The following is a 10,774-nucleotide window of genomic DNA, read 5'->3' on the forward strand; positions in this document are numbered from 1 at the left end:
GTGATCTAAACAGCATGGTACTGGCACAAAAATAGAGAGGTAGATGTATGGAACAGAATAGAGAACCAACAGATGAATCCAGCTACTTACCATTACCTGATCTTTGACAAGCCAATTAAAAACATTGAGTGGGGAAAAGATTCCCTATTTAATAAATGAGGTTTTAAAGTGATCAACAAATTATCATTACATATACCATGCTTTTTATCTGAAAGGAATTTATTCTATCATTATGTAAATTTTCATAGACATAATTAAAATCAAAAAGTATCAAAGACAAATATAAAAGACAGGTAATTCATATTAATGTTTATCTTATTCTGTTCAGTCTACCATAACAAAATACCACAAGCTCAGTATCTTATAAGCAATGTGAATTTGTTTCTCACAGTTCTGGAGACTGGGAAGTCCAAGATCAGGCATAATAGATTCAGTGTCTGATGAATGCCTGTTTCCTGGTGCAGAGAGGGCAGCATCTTGCTGTATTTTCATGTTGGAAGAAGCAAAGACTCTTACTGGGGCCTCTTTTATTAGTATTCTGGCACTAATCTCACTCATGGAGGCTCTGCTCTTGTAATTTAATCACCTCCTAAATGCTCCATCTCTCAATACCATCACCCTGGTGAGTATGTTTTAAGATATGAAATTGGGGAAAACACAAACTTTCAGATCATAACCACGGTATGATCTACTTGTAAAATGTCAGATTCGACATAGTCTCTCACTATCTCACACGTATATCTTCCACCACATTTAAGTTGTGATTCTGCCTCTTTTTGACACGAACATATCTACAATCATGTAATTTTCACAAAAACAATAACTAACTATGAATATAAGCTTGTGTACTATTCTAGAACTTTATTTTCTTATGTACCTTTAAAACCCACCTTGAAATAATCTTCAGGTAATCTTTTGACTTGCTGTTTTGACTTGGCTAGTATTGTATGGTACCCTATGACCAATACTTTTCCCATCTGTAAAATCTTCAGGTGATTTTAATTTAATTGTTCATGATGATTATTGTATGCCTACCACAAAAACATCTGAGTTCTGAGCTTCTCCAGGTTTCATCCCTGGATTATATTAGATTTATGGTTCATAAGCAGTATTAGTCATCTGAGAAGACAGCCCTAGATAACCTTAAAAGATTCCCTTGTGGAAACACTCCTAAATTAATTGAAATGAGTCGGATTTGTCAGTTAAATAAAGTACACAAAGAAGAAATCTTATATTTTAAAATGTATTATTACAATTTAAAATATTTAAAGGCATTTAATTTCCAATTCCATTAAAAAGACCAAATATCAAAATTCACCTTAAAAATGATTGTTCATAATTGCTAGATTTGCAATCTGAATAGCAGCATTTGTAAGCTAGCTTAAAATGGTAAGAAATAACTAGTCTTGATATTAAATCATAGGTATTTAAAAAATCAAAGTTGACCTCTAAATTATTTTCTGTGTCTGTAAAAGCCACTTTTGAAGTCATTAAAAATTTTATGTTAGCAATACAAAACTTAAAAGTTGAGTTTTTTTTTTTCATAATCATGATTTGCACTATTGGTAAGTTTCAAGAAACATATGGATCATAGGCTCAGTGCCTGTAGCTCAGTTGTTAGGGCGCGAGCCACAAGTACTGGGGCTGGTGAATTCAAAACCAGCCAAGGCCTGCTAAACAACAATGACAACAACAGTGAAAAAATAGACAAGCATTGTGGCAGATGCCTGTAATCCCAGCTATTTGGGAAGCTGAGGCAAGAGAATTGCTTAAGCCAAAGAGTTTGAGGTTGCTGTGAGCTGTGATGCCACAGCACACTACCGAGGGCAACATAGTGAGACTCTGTCTCAAAGAAAAAAAAATATATATATGTCAATTATAGTTTGGGTTTTATTGTGTCTCTGTTCAGAAATAAGTTTTTGTGTACAAGTGATCAGCAATCTTCATCAGATATATATGGCCCAGGAACACTGTCCTAGTGATGGTGATAAAAGAATACACAGTCTTCAATAGAAATAAAATCATTCAATACACCTTGTAACTGGAGATCAGATCTTTTTAATGGTATGTTTTTATCATGTTTAGATTTCAAATATTACATAATGTATATTTAAACTTTTTCTTTTGATTGAGATTTGAACATTAATAAATTGGTTAGATCAAATGTGAACTGCCCAAGCTCAGAGAATGTCTTTCATAGCACATCTTATATAAATGGTACCACTACATGTCGTGACTACGGTGATTATTACTGTAATCATAGTAAGTTTTCCAAAATTGGTACATTTTTCAAGAAAACTTTCCTGAACTTACTGAATTAAGTGTTCTTTGCTTCCTGTGGTTCATCTGAAAGGTTAATTTGTCCATCCAGCACATTTTAACTTGCAAGTCCAATATTTTATTTTTGATTTCTCAATAGTATGCTGTTATAAGTAGACTTTTTATAGCAAAGTGAATTTAGGATTATCTAATATTGCTTGGTAATGTTGTGAAAGGAATTATAGGCATTGAGGTGATGCACATTATTCCCACATCTTTCACCTCACTGTGCAGTCAGCCAAATTATATATTTATTAATTTTGTTAAGCTAGCCTCACGAGTCAATAGATTGAATAGAGTCCCCGTTAATTAAGTTTGCTGATGAAATGACTAGAAGCTTGGAGAATAGCTTTGGAATTAAAAATGAGTTTAACCAGCTGGAGGGGATTTATGCATTGGGTAAGGATTGGACCAGATGACCTCTGTGGTATTTTTTTAACTCTGGGATTCTATAAAAGACTGAGAAATCAATACAAGAATTTATATGAAAATAATTCAATATGACAAAAAGTCAGATGGAAAGAATTCATTACTATAATCAAAATTTAAAATGAATGGCTATACACAGGCACAGTTTTAGACTGTAGAGAGACAATCTAAGCATGTGTTAACAAGTTAGCTTGATTTCATTATGACACTGAAATGCCTTGCTTTCTAATGAAATTTTTTCTATAAAACAGTGCGTGTGTGAAAGAGATAGACTGATTAAGTGTTCAACCAAACTGGTGTTTTCTACTCCTGCCCAATCAATAAGATTCCTTTTATTTATTTATTTGGAGCTAATGAAACTCTTATAGCCAAAATAAACTAACCAACACAATATGTACCGGCATGATGCACATCAATTTCAAGCTTTCTACAAAAACGTATCCTTATGCAATTCTCCATTTTCATTCTTTTTTAGAAATGGCTATTTTGGACTGACCTCCAGGGCAAACTTGGATGCTCTATCTGTATCAAAGATGGATTAATATCTAACACACACACAATTTACTTATACCTAATAGTCCAATATTCACTAGTCATCAAGAAAGTATAAGTAGCATACTTTAAAATAACTTACCATGTCAGGTAGTGGTAAGATTGCAAAGTAACAGAAATTCCTATGTGCTGATATTAACAATGTAAACTGAGGCTCGGCACCTGTAGCTCAGTGGCTAGGGCACCAGCCACATACACCAGAGCTGGTGGGTTTGAACCCAGCTCAGGCCTGCTGAACAATAATGACAACTACAACCAAAGAATAGGGGGGCATTGTGGTGGGTGCCTGTAGTCCCAGCTACTTGGGAGGCTGAGGCAAGAGAATCACTTAAGTCCAAAAATTTGAGGTTGCTGTGATATGTGACACCATGGCACTCTACCAAGGGCGACACAGTGAAACACTGTCTCAAAAAAAAAAAGCCCAAAACAATGTTAATTGAGAGGGATTGATGGGTCTCCTAAAGGAAATTATACACATAGTGTAGGACTTAGAAATTTACTCCTTTCCCAGAAGAAATGGATATATAATATTTATCATATGCATGGATAGGAATATTCAAAACAACTTTATTGATAATAGACAAAGCTTTAAAAAGTCTATATTAAAATGTGTAAATTATGATATCACATATTTACAATAGAATAAAAAAGAATAAACTTTTTTATTCCTGGCCAAATTATATCATTTTGAGCAAAGAAATCCAGATATAAAGACCAACAAGTATAATTTCATTTATAATCAACAGGGAAAAAAATTAAAATAGTAGTTATTTTCACCGTGCTGTCAGATGAGATATTGACTTACAATGAATTGAGGGAGGCATTTGAAATGCTGGGAATGCTGTCTCCTTTTATTTAGGCTATAATTTCACAGCTGTATTTGGTAAAACTTTATAGAATTTTAAACTTAAAATTTGTGTACTTTCTTGAAATCAAAAAAAAAAAAATTAGAGAAAGTTCTAGTCCAATGAGTATAGGTTAAATGTCCCCAATATATATCTAAGATATTAAAACAGGAGAGATGCCATACAATTTTCTTTCTTAAAGGAGATTCAATGCTGTAAACATAATCATGCCCAGAAGCCACCTGGGAGATTAGATGACCTTTCTGGGTCCCCTTCAGCCCTATAATTCCATGATATTTCCTACAATATGTTGTTTTCCTTAAACCCACCCCTTCAGTCTTTCTAGTTCTCTAGTCTGGAGTTATTCGGGACTGAATTGGATACTCCAGGGGTTTTCTCACGAGGGCACCATAAGTGGAGAGTCTGTCACCTCCCTAATAGGCAATATGATGGAGTTGTATCCAGTGGGAACTCTCAATGGCATTTGTGCGGCTCTGATACAGCTGGATGGATAATGCAAGGTCATATACAATTTTCTCTCTGCTATCACCTCTGGATATTTTACCATTATTTCTTCACAAGTTTTCCTTCATGTCGCATGCTTTGCTCGAGATTTATTTTTTTTCCCCAAGAGTTACTAAATTGACTTCCCTTGTGTCAACCACAGAACATTTTTGTCAGACATTCTGAGTCTGAATATACAAAATGGAGAATATCGGTGATGCAAAGAAATTTTGTAGAAAACGTCAGTGGGTTCTTTGTCATTACATAAGCAAGGGGGTAAATCAATCAAAGATTTAATGATTTATTTTGCTTTAAAGTACATATTAATGCCATGTGGACACAGCCATGGAGATTAGGCCTAGGCAAAAGATAAAAACAGTTGTGTAAAATGATTTTATTATAACTACAAAGATTTGAGATTTCACTTATTCAATTTTCTTTCACAGGAATTGTGCATGTAACAATTAATACTGCTTTGTAACAACGATGGACTCAGCTTCAACTATTTATTACATGAACCAATTCACACTAAAGAATACTACAGCATGAATCAAGTTGTTACTGCAACTATCAAATAAAATGTAATAGTAATTTCTTTTTAGTTTATACAACATACTACATATACAATATTTGCTTTGGCTTTGCTGAATATCAGAAAAATACAAATGAGAATTAGGTAGCTTTCTCTCAATACAGACTCTCTCTCTTAGTTGGAGAATTCAAGGCTTATTTTTCTGGAAGTTCCCCAAGCAAAACATTTACTCTGGAGAAATAAGCTTGCAGATTTGAAAACATCTACATTAATTGACACTGTAACATTTGTTCTCAGAATTTTAAGGCTCTCCAAAGGCTGTAATTTCAGGACCCCATTCAAACTTTATGCCACTGAATGGTTTGGGGGCAACTACAAAAAACTCAGCATTCCACTGGTACTTTGCATCTGTGCGTAGAGCAATCTCTAAACGAGGCTAATGGAATCTCAGCATGAAAGCAGAAAAGATTTTTCCAAACTCATTATAGTTGCAGGTTACTCTAACTGAAAAATTGATCTTGCACTGGGAAGTGGAAATCTAACTTCACAATGCCATCAATCATTGGGAAAACATGTAATAGAAATAATATTTTTTTTCTATGCATTGAGGCCTGGATACAAAATTATCCGTTCACAATTCCAAGAAAATTTTTGTATCATTCAAATGCAAACAAAATGTCGATATAATTTGAGGTAAAACTAATAGGAATACAAATATAAATTTACTGTTTATTTTATAGAAAAAGGCTTCTAAAAAATTAGTACAAATTACTTAGCCAGTCCAGTCCATGGGAAATTTGTTAAGAGAGTACACAGCAATCAGAATTAGTTTCCATTCAAGAAAAACCTCCTTCCTCAGATGACCAGTGACAGAGATAAGAATTTAAAATTATATCCATCATGTTAGGCATGCCTAATCGGCAAATAAGTTCCATTCATTCACTCATACAGTGATTCATTTAACAACTATTTTGTTTTTAAGATCCAACTGTCCAAAAGGGTAATAGGAGACTAAATTTTATGAACCATAAATTTTCTTGTGAGAACCCTATTTCTTATTTTTAAATCAAATGTATGACCCCATTTCCTAATGTCAATGGAATATCTAGCACATTTTTAAAACCATAGAATCCTAAAATTAGTTTGTAAAACCCCAACATTTCATTGAACCTTGATTAATAAACACAGGTCTAATTAATTCATGATAATCATGTCCTCTTAGAGTTGTGAATCCAATTCCACAATCAGGCCCACAGCCCTCCTGCCCCCTGACCATCGAGAGTTCTTATATAAGTCAAAAGAGAATCTTGATCAATGCCCATTTCATGTATTTGTAAACCAGGTATATTATACATCTACTTTAAAGTTATTCCTACCCTGTGGGAGGCAGCCTCCAACTTGCAGCCAATATCCTGCTTCTGGTTATTTACACCCTCGTGCCCCTTCCCTCATGTGTGAGCTGGACTTGCTACAAACCTGAACAAGTAAGAATACACAAAAAATCATGAGAAGGTCATTTCTGAAATTAGATTCTGAAAAAGGCTATGGCCTCCATCTCCCGTGTTAGTTCTTTCCCTTACTCTCATCTGATCTGGGGGAAGCCAGGTGTCCTGGTGAGCAGCAGGGTGATGGCCATGCGGTAGGGAAATGAAGGTCTCCAACTGGCAAATGATAAAGAACTGAGGAAATGAGGAAGGTTTCCCACCCACAGTTACCAAGCGAGCAGGGCTGTGAGGAGAGAGAGAATCCCACCCACAACTGTGTAGATGAGTTTGGACGTAAATTTTCTCCCACCTGAGCCTTCAAATGAAGCCACATGGCGGACAGCCTGATGGAAACATCATGTGAGGCCTGTAGCAAAGTGGCCCTCAGATTCTAGAGTGGGAGAAAAATTGAGAACTAATGCATGCATGTTTTAAGCTGGTAAGTTCTGAGGTAATTTACCATATAGCCATAGATAACATATTTTTTTATAAGCTGTGTAATTAAATTGTCCATCATACTTTGTGATTAGCCTCTGGATTTAAAAATACTTTTAAAATGTTGATAATTGATAGAACTTGGTTATGAGTATTTTGGAATTTATGATCGTTTGCCTCAAAACAACTTGACATTTAAACAAAAACTTTGAAGAGAATTTTTAAATGTAGGATCTGTAGGAGAAAGATATTAACTTACAGGTCTGTTTAACTAGTATGGGCTTTGTTACTAAGAAACTCTGAATTCAAAATAATGCAAAAATAATATTATTAATCCTACTTAAAAGAAATCTTTAAAACTAACTTAATAAAACTTGCCTCATTAGCCTGTGATATAGAGTGATAAAATAGTATCAGCTAACACTTGTTCGGTACTTATTATATACCTGGCAAATATTTTTCTAGTTTTGTCTTACGCATAGCTTTGAAAAGCTAGTAAGATATTCTACATTTTCTATTTATCGAAGGGAAATGAGGCACCAAAATACTAAGCAATTTTCCCCAGGATACACTGGTAGTTAGTGATGAAGCTGGAAACTGAACTGACATTTCAATCACTGAGTTATTCTATGCACAATATGTATTAAATGTATAAAACAAATCCAGCATAGATCAAGGGCTAGTGTGACTTCCTTCCCTACATCATCCTCATGCAAAGACAGATGTCAGAAGCAGGGAAACAACTGTCTGTCTTTATCAGTTTGCTACTGACTTTGCTCCACAGCCATCCCAAACTCTCCACGGCTTAAAACCCTCATCTATTTCATGCTTACAGGTATGTAAATTGGCGGGAAATATTCCACTTCTGACTGGAGATTAATTTCAGGGCCCTATGTTTCTCACTTTAGTCCACCAGGTACTCAGAGAAAGTGATTTTCATTACAGATGGGACAATTCAGAAGACTCTCCAAGAAGATTGAGCAAATGTATTTAATAATCCTTGAAGCCTCAAGGTAGAACTGGCAGATTCTACTGACCCTCATTCCATTGTCAAAGGAAGTCATGTGGCCAAACCCAGAATTGATAGGGGCCGGCAAGTGTAATTCATTGCCCATGATGAAGACAGACAGAGAAAGGAAGGAAAATTGTTGATAAATAGTACAATCTGCCACAGCATGAATAAGGATGTTACACAGTAAATGTTAACTTACTAGCTGATTCATTTTAGTCATATACTTTAATATGTTATGATTTATATTAATCATGTTATGATTTATATTAATATGTTAACCTGCACTCTAAAACTAAATAGTTTTAGCATAATGAAAAAGTTGCTCCCTAGCAGTTTTTCTGGGCATTCTCATTCAGTTTTTCTAGCCATTCTCTGGTTAATATGTCTATGAACACATGTTATCTTTTTATTTTATTAGGCCATCTTTTTTAAAATAAGGAAATATCAGAATCCTCAGTGATTCTCGGAAAACTTTGTCTTCCATAATTACTTAATGTCTACTGGCTCTAAAGTAATACCTAGAATTACTACATTACTTTAGAAAGTATGTCCTTGGTCACCGTAAGTTGATGTAATTTAAATGTATTATGTTTTGTAGATACCCCAGAGTAAAAGCGTTTACAATTATAACCTGATTTCCACGGGCGGAGTACAACTGATGGTTGTTTTAACCAGCACTCTGCAGCTCCCCTCCTGCCCTGGGCAACCTAAGGAACATGGAAGGAAGGTGGGCTTCAACCCCCTGCATTATTAATGAAGCTTCCTTGACAACCAAGCAAACATTCTTTTTTCCTTCCTTTTTTATTTCACCAGAATTGCCACTTTCCATCTTATCTTGGGGTACTCCTCTTCAGTGCTCCCCCATTTTACTCACAGTTTATTCCTTGATCTGTTTTAGAATGAATAGTTTGTGTGTCTTCTTCACTACGCTATAAATTCTCTCAAAGAATGAGGTGTTATTCATATTGGTATCATTTGTACCTATTCCAGTGTCTAAAAACTAGTAGGTATCCAGTACATATATACGTATAATATATAAAAATAGGTTGACTAGATGATTTACTTCTTCAGTAGATAACTTGCCAAAGTTATAGGTAAATGTTCAATTTAAAAAATATCTTTTGACTAAGATATATCCCAATTAACTCTTGTTTGTTTCTTTCCTTTTTTATTTCAATAGATTTAGGCGGTACACTTTTTTTTGATACATAGCAAAATTAGATAGTGCTGAAGTCAAGGTTTTTGGTGTACTCATCACACAAATAGTACACACTGTACCCAACAGGTAATTTTGACCCCTCATTCTCCTCCCACCGTTCCCCTGGCTGGGTCTTCAAAGTATATTTTAACACTCTGCATGACAATGTATCCCCACCCTTAGCTCCCACTGAGACTGAGAATGTGCAGGATTTGTTTTTCCATTCCTGAGATAGTTGACTTTAAAATAACATCTTCCAGATCCACTCAAGTTGCTGCAAAATACATTGTTTTATTTTTTATGACCGAGTAGTGTTCCATGGCATTCCACATTTTCTCTGTCCACTCGTCAGATGATGGGGACTTGTAATGTGATAAACATCCATGTCCTTGGTATAATGACTCGTTTTCAGTTGAGTAGATAGCGGGACTGCTGGACTGAGTGGTAGGTCTACTTTTAGTTCTTGAGGAATCGCCATATCATTTGCCATAGGGGTTGTACTAATTTACAATCTCACCAACAGTGAACAAGTGCACACTTTTTCCTGGCACTGTAGCATCTATTGTTTTTCAACATTTTTATAATGGCTATTCCGATATGGGGAAGTTGGGATCTCATTGTGGTTTTAATCTGCATTTCCCTGATCTTAGTAATGTTGAGCATTTTTTAAATAGGTTTATTAGCCATTTGTATGTCTTCCTTTGAAAAATGGCTGTCCTTTTTCACCTCCTCTTTTTTTTTAATGGAGTTATTTGGTTATTTTTTCTTTTTTCTTGATTATTCATTTGAGTTCCTCATTGATTCCGAATATTAGTCCTTTGTTTTTCTAATTCTGTAAAAAGTGAATTTAGTACTTCTATGGAATTTGTATTGAGTCTGTAAATCACCTTAGGCAATATGGGCATTTGAACTAGTTCTGGAGCATGGGATGTTTTTGCTGTTCATTTCTGGCATCTATTGTTTCCTTCATTAGTGCTTTGTAGTTCTCCTTGTAGAGATCTTTCACCTCCTCATTAAGTATATTCTTAGGTACTTTATATTTCTGGAGTTATAGCACTGAGTATTTGATTCTCAATGTGGATGATAGTAGTATATGAAAATGTTACTGATTTGTGCACATTAATATTGTACCCTGAGACTTTACTGAGTTTATTTAATAATTCTAAGAGTCTTTTGGAGGGGTATTTAAAGGTTTTTTTAGATAGAAGAACGTATCATTATGAAATAGGATAGTTTGACGTCCTCTTTTCCAAATTTGGATGCCCTTTATTTTTTCCTACCGCCCAATTGCTCTGGCTAGCACTTTCAGCAGTGTGCTGAACAGACGTGGTGAAAGTGGGCATCATTTTCTTATTCTTAGGGGGATTGCTTTCAACTCCATTCCATTCATTATGATGTTTTAACATACGTACCTTTTAATATTTTCAGGTATTTTCCTTCTATTCCTTATTTCTTAAGGATTTT

This window comes from Otolemur garnettii, unplaced genomic scaffold (genome assembly GCF_000181295.1).
Source record: "Otolemur garnettii isolate 467f Iridium unplaced genomic scaffold, OtoGar3 scaffold00007, whole genome shotgun sequence".
NCBI lineage: Eukaryota > Metazoa > Chordata > Mammalia > Primates > Galagidae > Otolemur > Otolemur garnettii.